General features: G+C 29.9%; 1 long non-coding RNA gene across 3 annotated transcripts; it reads right to left on the bottom strand.

The window, feature by feature from the left end:
- Positions 1 to 8267: 8267 nt before the first annotated feature.
- Positions 8268 to 12445, bottom strand: LOC107473554 (uncharacterized). Of its 3 annotated transcripts, XR_008005896.1 has the most exons (12): positions 12021 to 12445; positions 11761 to 11816; positions 11474 to 11579; positions 11242 to 11307; positions 11018 to 11089; positions 10784 to 10930; positions 10623 to 10676; positions 10320 to 10520; positions 10169 to 10225; positions 10015 to 10073; positions 9685 to 9828; positions 8268 to 8883 (listed from the first exon to the last, which is right to left on the bottom strand). It is a non-coding gene; the product is annotated as an uncharacterized LOC107473554 (long non-coding RNA). The 3 variants fall into 3 exon arrangements; XR_008005895.1 differs by having other exon boundaries at positions 11018 to 11307; positions 12216 to 12445; XR_001589012.3 differs by lacking the exon at positions 11761 to 11816 and having other exon boundaries at positions 11018 to 11307; positions 12216 to 12445.
- Positions 12446 to 24889: the final 12444 nt, after the last annotated feature.

A 24889-nucleotide genomic window follows, 5' to 3' on the forward strand; every position in this document is an offset into this window, starting at 1 on the left:
GACCAAATAAAGGAAGAACAGAATAATCAAAATAGCATGCTTTGCAAATTTCTTAGGGAACAAGAGGAGCAAGGGCGTGACTTGAGGGAACTGAAGCGTCAGAAATTAATTCTTGAAGGACCAAGCACCCCACAGACTAGAGGAACATCCATTTCCCAAAATACAGGTTGTTGAGTTCTAATCTTAGCTTTAATTCTGTGATAGTTGTTACTATAGGAATTTACCTTAGAAGTTATATAGGAGTAGTGGTAATTAGTATATCTATTTTGATTTTATTTTCAATTAAGTTATAATTTACTTTTCTCATCATCATCAAACATTAATAAAATAGTAGATTTTTAGAATAAAGAGGTAATTTATATCTTTCGAGTTCTTAATAAGAAAAATTATAATTAATTATACGTGGTGGCAATACTTTTTGTCTTCTGAATGAATGCTTGAATAGTGCATATTTTTTATCTTGAATTTTATGAATGTTAAAATTATTGGCTCTTGAAAGAATGAAGAACACAAGAAATATTATTGCTGATCTGAAAAATCATGAATTTGATTCTTGAAGCAAGAAAAAGCAGTGAAAAATTTTTTACAAGAAATCATTGGATCAAGAAAAAGAAAAAGCCAATAGCCCTTAAAACCAAAAGGCAAGGGTGAAAAGGATCCAAGGCTTTGAGCATCAGTGGATAGGAGGGCCCAAGGAAGTAAATCCTAGCCTAAGCGGCTAAATCAAGCTGTCCCTAACCATGTGCTTGTGAAATGCAGGTCCAAGTGAAAAGCTTGAGACTGAGTGGTTAAAGTCGTGATCCAAGGCAAAAGAGTGTGCTTAAGAACTCTGGACACCTCTAATTGGAGACTTTAGCAAAGCTAAGTCACAATCTGAAAAGGTTCACCCAATTATGTGTCTGTGGCATTTATGTATCCGGTGGTAATACTGGAAAACAAAGTGCTTAGGGCCACGGCCAAGACTCATGAAGTAGTTGTGTTCAAGAATCAACATACTAAACTAAGAGAATCAATAATACAATCTGAATTCTGAATTCCTATAGATGCCAATCATTCTGAATTTCAAAGGATAAAGTGAGATGCCAAAACTGTTCAGAAACAAAAAGCTACTAGCCCCGCTCATCTAAATTAGAATCTGAGCTTCACTTAAAACTCTGAGATATTAGTGCTTCTTAATTTCTTTTTATCCTATTTTATTTATCTAGTTGCTTGGGGACAAGCAACAGTTTAAGTTTTGGTGTTGTGATGAGCGGATATTTTATACGCTTTTTGGGGGTAATTTCATGTAGATTTTGGCATGTTTTAATTAGTTTTTAAGCAAAAATCATATTTCTGGATTTTACTGAGTTTGTGTGTTTTTCTGTGATTTCAGGTATTTTCTGGCTGAAATTGAGAGAGTTGAGCAAAAATCTGATTTAGGCTGAAAAAGGACTACTGATGCTGTTGGATTCTGACCTCCCTGCACTCGGAATGGATTTTTTGGATCTATAGAAGTCCAATTGGCGCGCTCTCAATTGGGTTGGAAATTAGACATCCAGGGCTTTCCAGCAATATCTAATAGTCTATACTTTTCGCAAAGATAGACGACATAAACTGGCGTTCAACGCCAGTTCCATGTTGTAGTCTGGCGTTCAGCGCCAGAAACAGGTTACAAGTTGAAGTTCAACGCCAGAAACAGGTTACAACCTGGCGTTCAATTCCAGAAACAGCCCAGGCACGTGAGAAGCTTAAGTCTCAGCCCCAGCACACACCAAGTGAGCCCCAGAAGTGGTTTTCTACACCAATTATCTTAGTTTACTCATTTTCTGTAAACCTAGGTTACTAGTTTAGTATTTAAACAACTTTTAGAGACTTATTTTGTATCTCATGATATTTTTAGATCTGAATTTTATACTCTTTGACGGCATGAGTCTCTAAACTCCATTGTTGGGGGTGAGGAGCTCTACAGCGTCTCGATGAATTAATGCACTTATTTCTGTTTTCCCATTCAAACATGCGTGTTCCTATCTAAGATGTTCATTCGCGCTTAACTATGGAGAAGGTGGTGATCCGTGACACTCATCACCTTTCTCAATCCACGAACATGTTTCTGACAACCACCTCCATTCTACATCAGATTGAATGAGTATCTCTTAGATTCCTTAATCAGAATCTTCGTGGTATAAGCTAGAATTGATGGCGGCATTCAGGAGAATCCAGAAAGTCTAAACCTTGTCCGTGGTATTCCGAGTAGGATTCTGGGATTGGATGACTGTGACGAGCTTCAAACTCGTGAGTGTTGGGCGTGATGACAAATGCAAAAGAATCAATGGATTCTATTCCGACATGATCGAGAACCAACAGCTGATTAGCCGTGCTGTGAAGAGCATTTGGACCATTTTCACTGAGAGGATGGGAAGTAGCCATTGACAACGGTGACACCCTATATAGAGCTTGCCATGGAAGGAACTTTGCACTTTTGCATGAGAGGAAACATGATGTTACAGGAATTCAGAAGACAAAGCATCTTCAAAACTCCAACATATTCTCCATTATTGCACAAAAAGTAATTATTTCACGCTCTTTTATTTTTTAGTAATTCAAACTGATAATTATAATTGATCCCTGACTAAGAATAATAAAATAACCATAGCTTGCTTCAAGCCAACAATCTCCGTAGGATCGACCCTTACTCACGTAAGGTATTACTTGGACGACCCAGTGCACTTGCTGGTTAGTTGTGTGGATTGCAAAAGTGTGATTGCAATTTCGTGCACCAAAAACTTAGGCTAGAAGACCTTAAGATAGGAATAAATTGAATGAATTATTGATGGATTGCGTATATGGTATATGATGTGTGCATAAAGGATGAATGAATTTGTATGTGTTGGATTATGACTTTGATGAGTATAAGAAAATGATGATTGTTGATGTATTGATGGTTGATGGTGGGTTTGTGAAATTGAATTGAATGGATTGGTTGAGAGATGTGTGGTTCGATTTTGTAAATGATTTGCTATTAGAGTTGGTTGGTTTTGGAAAAAGATTTAATATTAGAATTAGCTTTTTATTTTGAAATGATTTGATATTGGAAATGATTTGAATGATCGAGAGGTGTTTGGTTTGGTGGTTGGGACCCTTGAATGGTGGAAAAAGTTCGAGTTTTAGAGAAGATACTGTCGAAATTTTTTTAAAAATTGGAGTTTTGATTTGAAGTGTTATTTAAAAAAATTATTATACGGCTTATATATTTGAGACTAATTGTTGACCCTCTATCGTAAGATGTAATCGGAATACTTTAACTCTCCGGATTCTTCCATGGATTTGAGCTTGAGTTGTCTCACCCATGGATAAATTGAGCTTGGGAATATGCGCACAGAGGGACTATCCATGGTTAGCTACCAAGACATGTCGGGTTGGCTATATAACCGACAAATGATATCATCAGCCATAGGACATGTATACATTATATGCATTTGTATATTTTGTTTGAGTGTGCATTGTTTTGATTTGCTTAAAAGCAGTATTTACATCTAGTTGCTCTAGATGTAAATCAAATATAGCACACATAGTCAAAACTACTCTGATAATAGTTAGTCTCATCACTGAAGAAAATATTTCATTGAAGGTAACACCTTCTTTTTTTTATCATATCCTTTGATAACCAATCTTGCATTATATTGTTCCACCTGAGCATTACTATCTCGCTTGATCTTGTAAATCCATTTGTTATCAATGGTTTTTCGACCTGCTAAAAGTGCAATAAGTTTCCAAGTATGTTTTCTATGTAATGCCTTGATTTCTTCTTGTATTATTGTCATCCAAATAGGAGCATGTGGATTGCGCATAGCCTCCATAATATAGTTGTTGGCTCTCCATCTTCTCTTAGAAGACAATACGCACCGTGGCGTGCCAAAATATAATTCGAGTGCTATGGTTTCTGTTCTTCGTGCTATGATTATGTTTCAGAAAATCACCTTCTCTGCAGTTTTCATCTATTTGAATAGTGGTTATCCCATTGATAATGTTGTTATTTTCTTGTTCTCTTTAGAATTCATCTTCTGCAAATATCACATCTCTACTGACAACTACCATGTGAGTAGTGAGATTCTACAGGCGATACCCCTTAACTCCATTAGCATAACCAAGAATATAAATTTCTTAGATTTTAGATCCAGGTTTGTTCTTTCCTGAAAATTGTACATCACGTACACATGACAACTAAATATATGTAAAGAAGAATAATTAGGTGGCTTACATTGCTATATCTTCATTGGTATCTTCAACCCAATTACAGTTGATGGTGGCCGATTTATCATATAATAAGCGGTTTTAATAGCTTCTATTCAAAAAGACTTGGCTAAACCTACAGTTTACAACATAGCTCATGCTCTTTTTAGGAGAGTCATATTCATTTGCTCTGCTACACTATTTTGCTGAGACGTATATGCAATTGTGGATTGCCATTGAATACCTCTTACAAAATGTTAGAGAATCACCATCGACTTATTCTCCTCCATTATTTATTCTTAAACACTTGATATTCTTTCCAGATTCAAGTTCCAATTTTGTTTTGAACTCCTTAAACATCGTAAATACATCTGACTTCTTCTTGATCGGGTAACCTATAGCCTCTTAGAATAATCATCAATAAATGATACAACATATTTTGCTCCTCTTAGGAAAGTCTTTATTTGGCGACTCTCATACATCAAAATGAATAAAGTCCAATAAGTGCTTGCTCCGAGTAATTGATCTACCAAACGTCAATTTATGTTACTTATTTGTAACGCAATGCTTACAAAACAATAAGTTTATCGATTTGAGTCTGAGAGTGAGATTATGTTTCATAAGAATCTTGAAGTCTCGTTCTGACATGTGGCCTAATTTGCGATGCCATGTCATCATCAAGTTTTCTTGGCTTGCTGAAGCAACTGATGCCTCTACCTCTTGTAAAGTATCTCCCACAAACATATATAAATTCACAGTACTTTGAACTTTCTAATCTATATTCTTTATTCTTGTGCCTAGATTCTTCTTCAAAGATCGTAGAAGCTATATCATCAAATAAAAGATAATCTGTCAAAATATTATTAGTTAAGTTAAGAATGGGTTGATCATATGAATTTGGTAGACTTTGAAGTAAAAGCTCTACATGTTCGTTTTCTACTATGTTGTAATCTAATTATGAGAGTGGGAAAATAGTGTATTTAGATTGTTGATGTGATCTGTTGTTGATGTAGATTCATTCATTCAAAGAGTATAAAGTCTTCTTTTTAAGAATATATTACTATGAAGTGACTTGACTTCATATAATTTGGTGAGAGCACCCCAAATTTTCTTTGCTATCTTTTTTTGCTACACTTGACAAGTTTGAATCACCTAGTGACAGGTGTAAGTTTGCAACGGCATTATCATCCATATTCTTTCATTTTTCATCTGTAATTCTAGTGGGTCAACCCTTAATTGTTGATATGCAATTGTCTTTTTTCATAATTACTTTTATTTTCAATTTGCATATGAAAAATTACTTCCATTGAATTTCTAAATCTCATATTTTGATATCATTTTTGTTTTAATATGTGGTAACTCACAGCAAAAAAAATAAAATTATTAATCAACAATCTTTGGCTCTGATACCACTGTGAGGTATCAGAGACGCAACTCAAGTATATAGATGAAAAAATAGAAATCTGTATAAATATGGAAAGAATTAAATAGCTATCTTTGAGAATTACAATTTCTCTCTATCACAAGGAGATTACAATAACACTCTCTCTTGAGAAAAATAGAATACACTTCTCTCTAAATATATAGGATAATACCTCTCAAAAAAAAGAAAAAAAGTTCAAAGAACCTAAAATATTTCTACAGCTTTTGTTGAATTGAACTTATTAAAATGAATTAAGGATGCTCAATTAGATGCACTTTTTTGACATAAACCATCCATCAATTAGAGGTAAATAGTAAAATACACACACACACACACATGTATATATATATCCAAAACCCAACACACACACACACACACACATGTATATATATATCCAAAACCCAAATGTACATAAACAAAATCCTGTCTCTCCATAAACCTCTAAGAGGATAAAAAAGAATAAGTCATTCGCCTCAGGGGTCCAGATGCCTAACGAGATGCCTCTCAACCTACATCTGAAAAATAACAACATAGTATGAAATGAGAACCGGAGGTTCTCAGTATGGTAAAGGTGTCACACACATAATATATAAAGTCCTGGAAATGCCAGAGGCAATCCTAGAACGCTGACACTCAGATTATAGAGCTTAAAGTATTAAACAGAAGTTATAAAAGGTGGTTTTCTAAAAGTATTAAAGCCTAACTTAACTTAATCTTAAATCTAAGTCTCATACTGCCATTCCTCTATACCTCCAACTCCATTATGCATTTCACAGACAAATAAACAGATAAAGGCAAACACAAAAAGATCACAAATACTGCAGGTAACAAATATACATTTAGCATGGCAAGTACACTTAGGCAAACCCAGTTAATGTACAACAAGTAATTCAAGTAGAATACATATGATGCATGCCTGTCCTATGGCTGATGAGGCTCATCTGTCAGTTATCCAGCCAACCCGACAAGTCTGAAAATCTTAGACTGTCCCTTGACGTGCATCCTCAAGAGTCAATGCATAACTTTTTCTCAAATAATCAATATTGCTCAATTGGGGTAACATTCCCGGGAATTTATAGTGTCCGGTCACCCTTACGTCGTAGGGTCAACAGAGTATCGAGTTTTCAATCTGGTACACGTGGTGGCAAGCCACGGTACTTTACCCAGAGAATCTTGTATCTCATATCATTCAAATTCATAAGCCATATAAATAATTCAATTATAATTCATCAACATCCACATTATTTTCAATCGCATCTAATTCATCATCATACATCAGTCATATTCAATCCTTATCCTTCATTATCACACCTCCCATTTCATCCATCAATAGTTCCAATTCAAAACATAATTCATTCATTTCTAAATGAATCAAACTTAAAACAGACTCATTTTTTTAATAACTCAAAATCAAACCATATACCCTTTTAATCTAAATCTTTTTAAATAATCATATAAACAAAATCTCTAATTTTTATAAAATTTCGGCAGCGTCTTCTCTAAAACTCGGACTTTGCCACCCTTTTCGGGTCCAAACCTGCATTCTTTTCAATTCAACATACCCTTCCTCATCATCATAACAATCACCACAATAAATCTACCTCAGATCAACAATTATACTCATATAATATTTAAATCCAACAACCAAAATTCAACTAAGAATTATAGTTCACAAATCCTATGCTTTTAACACAAAATACCTCATTATCACAACAACCTCCACAATAGTTATACCTCAAATCAATAATTCACTAAATCACCAATTAATCAACAAGTACCAAACCAACCATGTTCATCAATAGGATACTAAGTATTAAATATACACATGCAATCCAACTTATCCTATGGTCATCTAGCCTAAGTTTTCACAGAATATTATATATTAAATGCAAGAAACCTAAACCATACCTTGGCCGATTCCCAAGTATTATCCAAGACAATTTTCTTAAAAAGAACACAGCCCTCAAAACCTCAACTAATCAGCTTCCTCCAAATTTTAGTATTCACAATTTCAAACTCCAATTATTTATTCTCAACCTAATACACATTTATAACACATATATATCTAATTTAATACTCAAAGTTCAAATTCAATGAAATTAAAATAGAATTATCGTATCCTCACCTTACCGAAGCTTCACATAAGCAAGAGTGAATATTTTCGTCAAACTAATTGGATCCTAAAACATCAAACAACAAAGAAATTCAATATCTCCACTAATTTTCCAAAAATTGGAGAAGAGGCTGAGATGAAATAGTGGGTTACCTATGAAATTGTTCTGGTAGAAACGTAGAGCTCGACGCGGTGAATGCGTGGCCGCAAACAGTGCGGCGATCGGAACTCGGACGGAGAAGTTACGGCGAATTAATTTTACTGTAAGGGTTGGAACGTTTTCTCGTTCTCCCCTTCCCTCTGCTCGCTGGAACGTGTATACGGGGAGAAACACTACAAGATTCTTGCCATTTTGTGGCGGTTTTTTGTGTTTTGTGGCGGTTTTAAACCCCCACAAAACGAATTGTGGCAGTTTCTGAAACCTCCAAAATTGGAGGTGCCACGAGCTTATTTGTGGCAGTTTTTAAAAACCGCCACAACGTGTTTTAGTGGCGGTTTTTTTTTTGCTGTTCTGTGCTGGCAGTTTTTTTTCATTTTTGTGGCGGTTTAAAACCCCCCACAAAGTTCATTTTCAAATTAAAAAAAAAGGGCCACAAACTGAACAACGGCAAACCACTACCAGACTGCTATTCCTAATTTTGAGCACTGCCAAAAAAGAGGTTCATAGCAAGCCACATTACTAATCATATTAACTAACCATAACTATACAAATATAAGTAAATAATTGAAATATTAATACATTGATAGAGTATGATTCTTGGTAGTGGATTTACAAAATTCCAAGTACAAAACAAAGATATCCCAGCACGAAATTCTTAGTATAAATTAAACTAAAATCAGCTCAACCAAAAGCAAGATAATATTACACTAGCTAAGGTAACATTATCCTAGAATCATAACTATATGATAATCTTCCATAAATTTGCACTTCATATTAAGTTTATATTTGAATATTTACAAGGAAAAAAAAGGAGCTTAATCACAGTTAATCTGCACTTCATACATAATTAAAAAGAAAAAAAATAACTTATAAAAAATTTTCAAGAATAATCAAGGCCTACCCTGTAACCACCATCAAACCTTGCTCGAAATATATCTGACTTGACTAAACAAACTCGATGAGCATAGAATCTTTTTCCTGTAGAAGGAAAACAGGGCAAATTAGTACATAAACTAATTTCTGACATTAGTTGACTTAATTATATAAATTATAATCAGTATTTGATCAGTGATGGAAACATTTAATTTTGTCTGAAATGTAATGCACGCATATCGCAATATATACCTTATTATCTTCAGTAAACATTTTACAAAAAAACCTCAATTATATTATATTCAATTATCTTCAGTAAACATTTTACAAAAAAAATTTGAGTTTAATTATAATATATTATATTTAATTATATATATATATATATTTGGATGATAATTTATTAATTCCTTTATGGTAATCAGATATCCGAAGGGGAGCCTCGGAGCAGCGGATGAGTTGTCTCCACGTGACCTCAAGGTCACGGGTTCAAGCCGTGGAAACAGCCACTGATATAATTATCAGGTTAGGCTGCGTACATTACAACCTTGGTTGCGGCCCTTTCCCGGACCCTGCGTTAAACGCGGGACGCTTGTGCACCGGGTTGCCCTTTTATGGTAATCAGATATCCATATACAACTAAATTCTCAAAGTTTTATATATGACCCCAAGAAGTTGGCATATAAAGCACCAAAGTCAATTTGATCGGATATGGTCTCATACAAATCCATATATGCCATCAATTTATACTGTAGGTGTATAAATTTAAGTTTTCATAGAAGATTTTTATATTTGACTCCAAAAAATGGGTTTTATCAAGTATCACTAACCCCAAATCTATATAGACATAATTAAGAAATAATAATGTTGTCGGCAACCCAAAAAAATTGGAAAGGAAATATTTAATACCGTTTAGTATGGAGAGCCTTGCTAGCTTTCATGAGAAAAGGAACTCCATCCCATCTTGCATTGTCAATGAAAAGCACGGCCCTTATATTGACCAACAACAACATCTTCTAATTGAATTGGTCTCATTGATTTAAGAACCTTCACCTGAGTTTGAGACAACAATCTTAAGTGTAATCATTGAATAGAATTGATCAATTAATAAAGCATCATTAGCAAGTTCAAAGGTTATCAAACTCTAGAGTTCACCTAAACTCTTGGAGCTTTAGTGATCTTGAATCATAAAACTTAGCTCATAATCTCAATTTCGAGGCTTAAACTTATAAGACTTACCTTTTCATTTCTGATGTCCTCGGCATCCAAGCTCACAGGAGTTTCCATTGCAAACAAGGCTAGTATTTGCAGAAAGTGATTTTGCATTATATTATAAGGAATTTATTAATAGAACACTAAGATTATATTATAAGGTAAAATATAATAAAAATACCTTTAGGATATTGTGCAAAGTAATGGCTAATGCAAGGTTAAAACCAACCTGAAGGCCCTACATAATTACATATAAAGAAGAATTAATGGCATAAAGTTACAATATTAAAGCAATAACATGCAACAATAACACCAAAATTGAGGTTTATTACCTTCACGGACCCAAGGAACACTGCCATTCCTTCAGGAAAATTATGTAAGCTAATACCAATGGCAGTGATAATTCCGCTGAATAAAACTTCACGGTTCTGCCTTTTCATAATGTCCCTGTTTCTACGCTCCAAGAAAAATGTTCTATAACTACACTCACCTGGCTCATCACCCCACTCACTAAAAAAATTGATAGAAAATACCTGCAAAATAGAGTCGATAAAATGGATCTGATTAACCATAGTTTAGTTTTTTACAATCTTCTTGTACTAAAAAGTAGTGTATTATCATGGTTTTTCAACTACCTTTGAGTCTACAAGTCATATCTTCTTGCGAGTTTTTTCTATTGGTTTCTTTGTCTGCACAAAGAAATAGAACAACCCCATAGATTGTAATTTAAAATTCACTCCATAAATCAACATAAGACTACTGTGTCAGCAAGCTTTTATGATAGTCAATTTGTTACCTCGCCAGCACCAAGGAATAGGAAAGTGTGGTCGGCCAAAGTTCAATGCTTTAATTATAGTACTTGAATATCATCATTGAAGACTAGGTGAGATGTGCCGTATTTCGCAAGCAACTCGAAAGCATTGTGATTTGCAAAATCTTCAAACTGTAGAAAAAACATTTTAAGGTAACAGAAACTCAATTGAATGATTCAGGTTCATAACATCATAAAAACTTGTTTAAAATTCACAACCTGCACAAGAACTTTTTCCCCATAGTTCTGCTTTACAGCAGCCATGAACTCACTCAGAAGTTCAGAATATTCCTATATAGAAACCAGATATCATCAAAATCACTTCATATCAATGCAAATGAAAGTGATATGCAGATATCAAGGCATGTATGTAATGTTATAATGAGACATATATAATGGTATAATGAGAAGAAAAATGTTAGTAGAAGATTGAAAATGCAAACTGCTGATGGACGAAGCCCTCCTAGTGCTGTGTACAAAGCCAATTTTCCAACAGGAATTCCCATTCCCTGAAATGAAACGCATCTAACATAAACTATATGAAGCCTAAGTTACTTATTTTACTATATATCATGTTTTCATTGAATTAATGTATCTATATACTAAAAAGTAACAGCTTCAGATAAAATAGAATGATAGGAGTCTAGTAGTTATAGTAAATCAAGGAACGAATACCTGACATCCAAGGTCTCTGAGTCCTAAAATTCGCTCGCCATCTGTGACAACAATAACTTGAATACTCCTCTCAGGCCAATTTTTCAGTACCTCAAGGATCTTGCACCTGAAAGAAAGCCAAAAGCTCTTATGATGATACTGAATCAAACACAGTACAAAGTTGCATACAAGAAAGAAATTTATTATATACTTCGCTTTCAAACTATGAACCCTAACATCCTTTTTACTTCAAGAAAAAACCAAAAATTTCAATAGAGAATAACAATTTTCCATTTATGTCTCTTCACCTTTATAATATATCAAATCAACTTAACAAAATCTATATCAAATTCTTTGCCTTGACCTGAAAAATTTACAGAAGAGAAAAGTACATTAGAACATAAAAAACAGAATTTGTGTATAACTTTGCCAAAACTATATCATCAAATTATCACAGAAACTAATATCTTTGAAAAATTTTGAAAAATTGAAGAAAGCAAAGAACAAGAAAAAATTAGGAACAAATCCTAATTGTAATGACTCGACATGACATAAAACTTGACTCGACTCGAAGCTTATAGAGACTAGCTAGCTCGCCTTCTTGATCTCCTCAGCTAGCACCACCAAATCTGCGCCCAAACCACAACACCGAATCCACGCCCAAACCGCACTTTGAGTGCTTTAAGCCACCAGAGGAAAAGCAGAACCAGTGGCACAATCCGCAGTGGAAGACGACGCAGAAGCAGAAGATTTAAAGCATTACCTCAACAATCTGAATGAAATTGTCACTCTGAGAGGTCAACAAATTCATAGGCTCCACGATCATCTCGTCCTCCATTCATAACTCTGCACCGGCAACGCTTTGACGGAGGAGACGACGGCGGTAAGGAGATGAATGGCGGCGGCAGGGAGATCGAGATTTTAGGGTTTCACAGAGGTCCCTCTCCCACTCTCTCTCTCTCTCTTTCTTGCAATCGCTCGAAGCCCCCTCTTCTGAATGTTTTTTTTTTTCAATTTTTGTTATGGGCTAATATTTATTTGGGCTAGAAATGTTTTTAGTATTGATTGATCTATGGGAGTTATTGTTAATATAATTTAGAGGAGTTTTACAAATTGTCACTATTAAAATATATTATGGAGGTTTATAATAACACCCACTAAAAGACTACCACAAATAAACAAGAATTTTGTAGTGAAAGGGGAAATGTTTGGGTTTCATTTAATGTTCTTTTGGGTTGGTTTGGGCCCACATGTCCTGTTTGGATTCGGTTTAACCGGTTTGGTCTGTTCGGTCTAATTTTGGACCGATTTCTTTGAAATTAGTGTCAAAATTTTTGTTTCGATGAGTTTTATTCTAATTTAATATAATATTCACATTTCTAATTTTCCTTATTAAAAACTAATTTATCGACTAATTATCTACTAATTTATCATGGTTTACAATAATTGGGTCCTTAAAGATAATTAAAATTTGTAATTTAGTCCCCGTCGTTCAAAAAGTGTTTGATTTAACAAAATATTCTCAGCATATTCTGAAAATATTCTATTAAATGAACACTTTTTGACCGGTAGGGACTAAATCACAAATTTTAATTCTCTTTAGGGACTTAATTACTAACTTTTAAAGCGTAAGGACCAATTTGCAATTTCACTAAAAGTGTAGGGACCAACTGTGTAATTTAACCAAAAAAAATCTATGATTATAAGTTAAGAGTGTTCATATCCTTTCATCTTATTTAGTTTTTTTACTAAAATAACTTTAATAATTTTACATTATTTTTATTACTCTTCTTTTACTACTACTTTTCTTCTCTTTCACTCTTCTTTTTTCTTTTCTCTCTTTTTTAACTCTTATATTTGAAAAAAAAAATTAAAATAGAGGTGATGAGATTAAAAAGACATAGTTAAAGAGTAATAGCAAGTTTGGAAGTGGTAGAAAAAGAATAGATCGATATTTTAAGTTCGAAAATAAGAGGATGAAGGCAAAATGAGAAAAGATTGGTAGAGTGCGTATGGTGGCAATAGGAGGAAGTTGGGATCTGACAGTGTGTGAGTGTTATTGCTACTAGGATAGAAAAACAAAATATACGTCGAAAAATTTTTTAATTCTTTTAATTAGAAACAACAGATTTGGTATTTTTTTTATATCTTTGTGTCTTGTCCATTCAAATCAAATATGAGATAAAAAGAGTTTTTGAACTCTATTTACTATGACTAAACATAATACAAAAAAACTTAGTTTCAATATATATTTCTATGTTTAGAGATATGTATCAAATATACTCAATTTTTTTATTTTTTTTGTTTTGATTATTTTTTTATCTAAAAAAAATTATCGAGTGATACTGATTTCCAAATCTTATATTTTGATTTTATGTGCACTTATCATGTGTGATGTCCAAATTTACAATTCAATTTCTTGAATAATATAATTCATGAATATAATTTCAGTAAAAATTTTATTATGATATTTTTGTTGATAATCCCAAAAATTCTAGTAGTAATAAAAGAGGCAATCTGAGATTCTTACATCAATTCTCTATAGCTAATTTTTCCGTGTGTGTATGCATAGTTATATCCATTGTTCTTTTTAGAATATATGTAAGATATTATATATTAGTATAGATATTATATATTAGTATAGTATCTAGGTATATCTTAGATTGATTTTATATTTACTTAACTTGATATTAGGTTGATTTTATCATTATGATTAGATTGTATCCTCAACTTTAAATAAACACTCCTTATTGTATCCACAACATATATAACAACAATATTTGTTATTTATTCTTGAGTTATTATCATGAATTTTAATATGGTATTAGAATTTTGGTATCATCTTTGAACATTTTGAGATTATTTTTTCAAATTATCTTAAAAAAAAGTTTCATTTGTGTTTCTGTCGTTCCTGTTTGATTAAGTTCTAATGCTTTAATCTTTATCCGTTTTGGCGATCCTCTTTTTTTTATATATATTTATTTTATGTCCTCTATTTTTGTTTTAAGTTCAAATCTATCACCTTTCTAACACTAATTTTGTAACCAACAATAATATTTGATATTTATTCTTGAGTTATTATTATAAACTCTAACATGGTATCAAAGTTTTGGTATTATCTTTGAGCATTTTGAGATTATTTTTTCAAATTATCTAAAAAAACAAGTTCCATTCATGTTTCTATTGCTCCTATATATTATTTGATTACGCTCTAATGCTTTGATCTTCATCCGTCTTGGTGGCTTTTTATTTTTACATTTATCTATGTCGTCTTATTTTTTTTAAACTCAAGTCTATCACCTTTTCAACACTTATTTTGTAACCAATAACACCAAGCTTACATAGTTTTGTTTGCATCCCAAATTCCAGCAGTTCTACCTACTCTCCAAAATTTTGTCTATACCTTAAATTCTAAAATGGTATCAAAGTCATTATATCTTTTTTGAACTCTTTGCACTTATCTGTTATTCCAAACTCTTTTATGAAAGTAGTTTTATTTTTCTTTCCAAGTTTTCAATTCCAACAATACACCTTTTGTTACTCCAAATTTCTACAATTTTATTTATATTTTGTTTTTGACAGTTTTACTTGCACTCTAAGTTTTTTGTGGTTCCATTTACACCTTAAATTTTGGTAGTTTCATCGGTATCCCAAGTTATGGGGGCAATTCTCTTATCGTAATTCTACTTATATTTTATGTCTCTCAGCCATTTTGCTCCTAAGAATTTTATTTACATATTACTTTTAGTTTTCTTATTACAATGCTTTTAAATAAATTATAAAATCAAATTGTCTTTTGAGTTTAAGGATGACTATTAGATTATATTTAGGATATTATATATTAATATAGTGTAAATTTAAAAAATAAAACTGATTTTTGTTAGTTTGGTAAATCATATCTAACACTTTACAAAAAATTTGCTTATATACGATAGTGAAAGGAACTATCTATGGTAAATAAATTATCTAACTATACATTTTAACATTTTTACCACCTAGGCTAACAGAATTGTTATGATGAGTAACTCAAACATTATATTATTTAGTTTGACATTAAATTGATTTTATCACTATGATATTATAAATAGACACTTTTCTTATTATATATTCTCATATTGTTGTCAAACTCACAAGTTAACCCCTACAAGTTTACGAGTTTACGAGTTTAGGTGGTGGAATTAAGTTAATTTGAACACAAACTCGGCTCTGAGTAAACTTGACAAGACTCGACTGGATTCAAACAAACTCTGTCAAACTAATGAGTCCAAGAATCAATTTGTGAATTTATGTTGTGTCCCCCTTAATGTCCCAAAATAGTGTCGTTTTGCCCCCCAACAAAAAAAAAGGAAAAATCCGTAGACTTTTACATGAAGATGCACTCCTCAGTCCTGGTCTCTCTCATTCTCAGCGGCGTTGTTTCTCACTCTCTCCAGTTCCAACTATCATTGGCATTATTCGCTATTGTCAACCACAGTATTGCCATCGTTTTGTCGCTGTTATAGCGCTGCCGCTAGATTCTTCTACTTCTACTCTGTTTCGCACTTACATCTACTATACTCGTCTCTTGGTCTAATTATCTTGCTTACTACTCTTTTTTGCTTTGCTCTTCTACCGTCCACCTAGCTACCACCGTTCGCCACTGTCCACCTACTTCTTCTTTCTGCTTCTATTTTGCTTCGCCGCCACTTGTTGTTTCTTTCTCTGGCTCCCTGACATCTCTATTTTGCGACTCCGTCTTTGCATTACACGACTATGATGAGTCTCTGCTCGCTTTTGTGCTGGTTCTCCTTTGCAGTTGGCTGCCGTTATTTTACACCATTCAAATATATCTGTGTATGTGATATGTTTATTTGAGGTTTAATGTTTATAGTTGTTATTTTTTAGTTGTTTCAGAATGTTTATATACATAATGTTCAATGTTTATATAAATTTTATTGTTTTTAGGATTGCAAAATTAGTAAATTACAATGATAGTATATGTTCTTTGAATTTTGACTATGGTTCAATGTTCAGTGAAGATGATATTCATGTCATAAAAAATGAAGATATTAGAAGATTTTAATTAGATTTAATTTATTAGAATTTTTAATTGTGTGTTTTTTATAATGTACTAATTGCAAAAGCATAATGATAAAGGATTTAAATGTGTGTTTTAAAATATTTGTTTTAATATATAAATAAATATATATATATATATAGAATAAATGCTCAAAATGGTCCCTAAATTTTAAATCACTATTTAATTTAGTCCTTAACTTTTTAAAATGACCAATTAAATTCCTGAAATTCGAAAAAGTGCATTTCCGTTAGTCTCTTGCAGAAGTGCCGTCTAAACGCTGATGATGTGGCATTCCAGTTGTATGATGATGTATACGAAACTTGAATTTGATTCAAATTGGTACCTGAAATTACTTAATAATATTCAAATTAGTCCATTTTCAATTATAAACCCCTAATCCCTAAATTATTGTCTTCTCATCTTCGATCTCTCTGCTGTCATCTTCTCTTCTTCGACCTCTCCGCTATCTTCTTCTCTTCTTCAGCCTCTCCACTATCTTCCAGTTCATCTTATTTTCTCGTCTGCATGAGTGATGATGGGTGGTGGGGAGATAAGGCAAAGTAGCTCAAGTAGGAACAACTAACTCTGTAAGGAGACCTTATGGCAGCAAAAGAATGTGCAACATGGGAGGTAAGAACGCTGTTTTCTGTAATTGCAGACTTCGGATGGTGTTGAAGTACTCAACGACGACAGAGAATTCTGATAGACTATTTTATGGTTGTCCAAACTATGAGGTAAGGTTATGGTTTTAAAGAAAATGTTAAGATAGTTTCACTTTGAGTTTGGATTCACCTGCGTTTTTTACTTTGCAGTATGGAATCCATTGTAATTTTTTCTGTTGGGTTGATGGAGGTGAAGAACCAGTTTGTGCAATACCCATTTCACAAAAAAATTTGCATGAGTTCAATTGAAAAATGGCAAACTTAGAAAGTGATATTAAGACCTTGAAGATGATGACAATAGTTACCTTCTTAAAAGTTGGAAAATATATTTTAGCTTAATGGACGAACCTGCAAGAATACATATAATTTAAATCTGTGTTGAACCTAAAATTAATCCAACCACATTAACTTGTAATTAAAATAGTTTTTAGGTAAGTGTGATGTTGTAGTTCAGGATAAATATGAACTGGAAGATAGCGGAAAGGACGAAGAAGAGAAGAAGACAGCTGAGAGATCGAAGAAGAGAAGACAATAATTTGGGGATTAGGGTTTTATAATTGAAAATGGATTAATTTGGATATTATTAAGAAATTTCAAGTACCAATTTGAATCAAATTCAAGTTTGGTATACATCAGCATACAGCTGGAATGCCACATCATCAATGTTTAGACGGCACTTCTGCAAGGGACTAATGGAGATGTACTTTTTCGAATTTCAGAAATTTAATTGGTCATTTTAAAATTGAATAGCGATTTAAAATTTAGGGACCATTTTAGACATTTACTATATATATATATATTTCATAATAAGTAAATTCATACAAATTTGAATTAATTTGCGAGTCGAGTCTAAGTGAGCTCTACAAATTTATTTAGACTCACGAATTTGACAACCTTAATTCTCATAATATATATATGATAAAAATATTTAATATTTATTTTTGAATTATTATTATAAATTCCAACCGACAAAAAAATCAAATACACATATTGAAAGCCATGAAATATTATATTTGTCATTTTTTTTGGTTCTAAAGTAGGATTTTATTCATGATGTAAAAGATGAATACAGAAAGATCAAAAATAGATCAACAAATGATGTTATTTTATTCATTATATTTGTCATTGTTACGAAACTTATCTCAAAATAATAGTTTGAACAAACACACTATGCTGATAAATTTTCATATGATCATTACCATACAAAAGAAAATTCCCAGTTCTATGACTTAATTAAGAAAGAATTTGAATACTGTACATACAAATTAAACTTACCTACGAAACTTCGTTTACTTATTGTAACGAAAGACACCGAAAAGTGAAGTTTACTGTATATGTTGAATCTGTTTGCCAATAATTCCTTTTTGTATGGCATCAATAATTCATTTTGATTGCGATATCATCAATAATTATTCATTTGAATCAATCATATTTAGTCAAATAAAAGTAAAATAGTATCTAGCTATATTAACACAACGTATGGATCAAACTTGGTCACGAAAGCGAAATAATGTTAGTTATATCTTACTACCAAGTATCAAGTATGAATATTTTGCTGAATTATTATATTTACGTATCAGATATATTTTAAATACAATATTTATCTATATTTGTTTGTACGAATATCTGTTGTATTTAACTGTTTTAATAAAAAAAAATTTTTTGAATATATTTGAACACACTTAAATACTATCACATGTCAATGTGTCCAATTTTATTTTATATATGTTGTGTTCCCATATCTTATAAAATTTTAAAATTCATATATTTACGTGTATTGTATCGTATCATGTTTTATATCTATATCTATATTAATATCTGTGCATCATAGATTATATTATTAATTAACACCTAGATTTTCATACACTTTATTGGTATTTATTTTTTTATTCTTATATTTTATTTATTTTTTATTATTAAATTTGACATATATTTAGGTATTTAAGTAACTCTATTTTTTTACAAAATGAGTAAATCAAATCAAATTTATGACGAAAAAGTAGTTGATTGTTTTTTTTTTCGAGAGAGATATCATATATTCATGTAATTAAAAATAGTAATAAATTAAGAAAGAAAATATAAGAAAAAAGTTATTATCACTACAAAAAAATATTGAATATTATTTATTTTATTGATTAATTTATCAAAAAATCTACTGGTAATATATTTATGGACAAAATTACTGTCAAAATAAATTTGACGGAATAAATCTCGTTCGTAATTATTTATTGATGAATTTTTTCGTCCGACACTAATTATCGTCAAAAAATTTCTGCTGATAATTTATACTGTCATATTTTTTATCCAATAAATCTGTCGATAATAATTATTAATTAATAATTAAATTAAAAATTACCGATAAATTTAACTTAGGTATATAAACTTAATTTTAATATTTTAAATTTGTTTAAACACTAATATATAATTTTAAATATTTAAATTTAATAACTTCTAAACAAATTATAAATAAAAAAATACAATACTAATTAACTTAAAAAATAATTAACTCAGATAATAATAAACTTAAAAAATTAACAACAATAAATCAATAATTAACTCAAAAAATAAATAAATTCAGATTAACTCAAACAATTAACAATAATCAACTAATTAACTCAAAAAGTAATTAACTCAAATAATAATAACTTTAGAAAATTGACAATAATAAACAATAAGTCAATAATTAACTCAGAAAATAAACAAATTAAGATTAATTCAGACAATTAACAACAATAAACTAATTAACTTAAAAAATAATTAACTCATATAATAATAAACTTAGAAACTTGACAACAATAAACAATAAGTCAATAACTAACTCAGAAAATAAACAAATTAAGATTAACTCAGACAATTAACAACAATCAACTAATTAACTCAGATAATAATAAATTAAAAAAATTAACAACAATAAATAATAAGTCAATAATTAACTAAAAAAATAAATAAGTTAAGATTAACTCATATAATTAACAACAATCAACTAATTAACTCAAAAAATAATTAACTCAGATAATAATAAATTTAAAAAATTAACAAGAATAAATAATAAGTCAATAATTAACTCAAAAAATAATCAAGTTAAGATACAATCAACTAATTAACTTAAAAAATAATTAATTCAGATAATAATAAATTTAAAAAATTAACAATGATAAACAATAAATCAATAATTAACTCAGAAAATAAATAAGTTAAGATTAATTCAGACAATTAACAATAATCAACTAATTAACTAAGAAAATAATTAACTTGGATAATAATAAACTTGAAAAATTAACAACAATAAATAATAAGTCAATAATTAACTCAGATAATAAACAAGTTAATATTAACTCAGACAATTAACAACAATCAACTAATTAACTCAAAAAGAATTAACTCAAACAACACCAGAATAGTAATTAAAATAATACAGTTGGGATCTTACATTTGCAAAATAATAAATAGAAATTAAAATAATAAATAGAAATCAAAATAATAAACAGAAATCAGAATAATAAACACAGAATCATCAAAATAAAATTCAAAATCAAAATTATAAATAAAATTTCAAACATAGAATTATCAAAACATAATTTTAAAAATCCTAAATCAAAATAAAATTAAAAAAATCCTAAATCTATTTAAAAAATAGTTAAAATTTTAATATAAACATCCTAATTGCAAATTTTCTAATACATAACAAATTAAAATTAGATAATTTAGGGTTTAGGGTTTAACTATTCAAAACTAATTGTTGAGTTATTTGGAGATCATGACGGCGCAGAGAATTTTTCTAGTGTGGTGACAGCACAGACGGCGAAATGGCAGCGACGACTAACCGGTAGGGTTGAATTAGTTTTTTTTAAATTAAAAAATAATTAGAACAAGAAGAAGGACAACATATCTGAAGGGAGGAAGAAGGCAGCTCCGGCGACACAAGCAACAGTGGCAGAAGCGACATAAACAGCAGCGATAGAGTGACCAACGCTACGCAAGAAGTTCATGCAATCTTTGAACGCTATTGATGGTGGCTGGTGTTGGTGGAGGGATTGTCGGATGTACTTTGTGGGAGAGAGAGAGAAAGAGAGTGAGAGAGAAAGTAGAAGGTTAGAGAGAGTAGTTCAGAAATGAAGGAAAGAGGATTCGCAATTCGAATTTAGGGCAAGATTACCATTTAATTTACCGGCAGATAAATTCGACGGTAACACTTTACGAATGACCAAAATACAACGTTCTACTAATTCGGATTATCAACGGATTTTTGTTAGTAAATCCGACGATAATGACCGTACCAATTTTTTTTCCTTCAATTATTATCGGTGAATTTATCATCAGAAAACTAAACCAATGGTAATTTTTTTATTCGACGAATTTATTACCAAATTTACTGATAAATTTACCACTAAATTTAACGATATTTAACATTTTTTTTTGTAGTGCACCTCTCTATTTACTTTCTTAATTACATAGAAGAAAATATATTTTTTTTTATATAAAAGCATAAGGTTAAAAAGAATAGGGGAATAGGAAAATCCACGGCACTCGCGTTATTGTCTTTCATTTTCTTGTCCTTGTCTTATATATAACTAAGTTTCTTGCTGACTAAGTCAGAAAACTAATATCTAATTAATGAACTCCAATTAACTGATAAGAATTTACTTATTTTTATGGTAATGAACGAGTTCATATTCATATTTTTTAATAACGTACTTTTACATACATAGATAAATCTTTTTACAAATGAGTTTTTTTTTCAAGAGTTTTACATTAATGTTTATGATAGTGGTTAGAGATATAATTATTTATATTATTGAAATTGAAATAATTAATTTAACCTAAAAAATGTACATGTATATTCAATCTCACTAAATTAATGAACATTTGCTCAAAGAAAATGAACTAAGGGTGCGTTTGAATATGTTTATAAGTTAATTTTTTTTAATTTTTAATTTATAAAAAAATATAGTATTATTATTTGGTATAATTTTTAAAATTAAATTATAACTTTTTACTAAGATATTTTAGTGCTTATGGAAAAATAAAAAAAAATTACTTCTCTCAGAAATTTTTTTATCAATCTTCTCCTAAAATAAGTATTTTCAAAACTAAAAAATCAAATACAAAATAACTTATTTATAAATTACTTTTAATATAAATATTTATTGTTTAAATTATTTAATAAAAAATATCATTGTAAAAAAAAAACTCATATTATACAATAATACAAAAATCAAATAAAAATTTCGTTACTTATTATCTAATGTTGTGAAATAAATAAATCAGGAGAAAGAAATAAATATAAAATAAAAAAATATAAATAAAAAATTTTAATATTAATATTCTCTAACATTATTATCTCAATATAATTGAAATAATTCATATATTTTTTTTTTGATAATTCACTCTTTCAGAGCGTACATATATATAGGGAGAAGTGTTTTATACTAATATTGTGTGTGTTTTTCTTCTCAGATCACACTACTCTATTTATATACTTTATACACTTACATACAAGAGGCATTATTTTTAAATCTCATTAAATAAAATCTCTCTTAATAATATGAACCTCCCAAAATTGAAAAAATGAGTCGTCCATATTGTGAAAGAAGTCATGGACATCCATATCATAATATCTAATACCTAATTTTAAAATAAGAGCAAAGTATATTTTTGTCCTTAAAATTTGATAAAAATTTTAAAAAATTTTATTTTGTTTTAATTTTCTCTTAAAATTTTTCGATTTACATCAAATATTCCCAACGGCTCATTTTTTAAAAAAATTAGAACTAATTCTACAACAATTACATAAAAAACAACCTTTAATATAAGCAAATCAAATATAATTGTTATACATTATTGTTAAATTAGTTTTAAATTTTTTAAAATTTTAGTTGTCAAAAATATATTTGATACAAATTGAAAGTTTTTGAGATAAAATTAAAACAAAATAAAAATTAAAAATATTTTTAAAATTTTTGTCAAACTTTAAGACAAAAAAATGTAATTTACCCAAAAAACAAATACTCAAAAAAGTGAGAATTATATACGTCAAGGGTCACGCAACTAGTTAGAGTAATTTCCTAAGCAGCTGCAACAATTTAGCAATAAAAATTTAATGTAATGTTGTCGCGCAAAGTATTTTTGACGGTCAATCCAATTTGTTGTTTGGTTCATAGAAATAAAATAACAAAATAATATGGAAGTAGATGCAAGTTACAGTCGTATTATTATATTAATTAATTAATTAATTGATTAATTGTTATCTTACTACTATTTGTTCGTTACTCAAAGATGTGATTTATTTTTATCTATTTAACGGTGATGTTTGTAAGTAATTGGCAGGCCAATTATAGAGTAATAACCTAACCCTGTCGCTTCGTCATTTTAATTTGTTAGGTAAAGGAAAGAGAGATATAATTGTGTATTTAATTTGTTATGTTAGAGTTGCTATAATTGATATGTGGTGGTAACTATTAAACTATATAATTAAAGTTACATATTATTGTTTCTTATCTTAATGAGAAAAACTATTTGAACGTTGTATCTTTGTTTGTTTGGTATTCAACAACTACTACTCACTTTAATTAAAAGTAGCTAGTCCAAACAAATACTTATTTACAACATAATTTTAAGTCCTTAGACTCAAAGTATTCATTAAAACAAGAGCGATATCAAAAAGTTAGAGAAAAATAAAGAGGAAGAAAAGAATCGCAAGACCAGACATTGTGAAAGAGGGTTTGTGTTTGTGAATGAAGGGGTGAGTGGAGATTGATCGATAGTTGGTCTTTATAGAGCTTTTATTATAAGAATAAATATGTAACTATTTTATGAGCCTTTTAACTTTAAATAGGGATGATAATTTGAACTGATCCAACCGATTAGCCTTGTTCCATCTTAATAAATTGAGCGAGTATTTTTAATTATTGGTTGGATATGTATACTTGTGTTATTTATGTGTAAAATTTGTTTATTTTTATATAAGTTTAATTACTCTATTGGTCTTGTAGTTTCATAAAATTTTTAATTAGGTTTCTATATTTTTTTTTAATTGAGTCTCTATACTTTTTTTTTTCTTTTATTTGGGTCCCGACACCAATATTTTTTTTAGTTAGGTTCCTATAAAATTAAGTCAATTATTGCTAAGAGTGACCTAATTGACATACAGAGACTCAATTAAAAGGAAAAAAAAAGTATAGAGGTCTAATTAAAAATTTCACAAAATTATAAAGACCAACAAAATAATTAAACTTTTTATATATTATGTGTAGTTATAAACAATTTAAGATTATCTTTAATTTTTACTTAATTATATTTCTGAAGTACTTAATTTGTTTGAAACTATTAATTAGTTCAATTCAATTTTTTATATTCATGCGTTATAAATTTTCTAAAAAAAAACTATAAATCAAATTAGATTTTAAATTAGAGCAAGATAAGACAAATACAAGATAGGTATATATCTATAGATTTAAATATCAGGGAAAAATTAATATACTTATAAGTGATGAGTATGAGTACTTAAAATTTTGATTTTTTAAGAAAATATAGTATTTTTTAAAAGAGAAGAAAATTTTGAATTTTTTTTTTTGGTGACTGGAAAATTTTGAATTTTAAGAAAACATAGTATTTTTTAATTTAAAAAAGGATATGAGTTATGAATTTTAAAAATAAAGGAAACGAATTATTTTAAAATTTGAAAAGGATAAAAGTTTTTTAATATATATATATATA

The sequence above is a fragment of the Arachis duranensis genome, chromosome 2, assembly GCF_000817695.3.
Source record: "Arachis duranensis cultivar V14167 chromosome 2, aradu.V14167.gnm2.J7QH, whole genome shotgun sequence".
In the NCBI taxonomy this organism is placed as follows: domain Eukaryota; kingdom Viridiplantae; phylum Streptophyta; class Magnoliopsida; order Fabales; family Fabaceae; genus Arachis; species Arachis duranensis.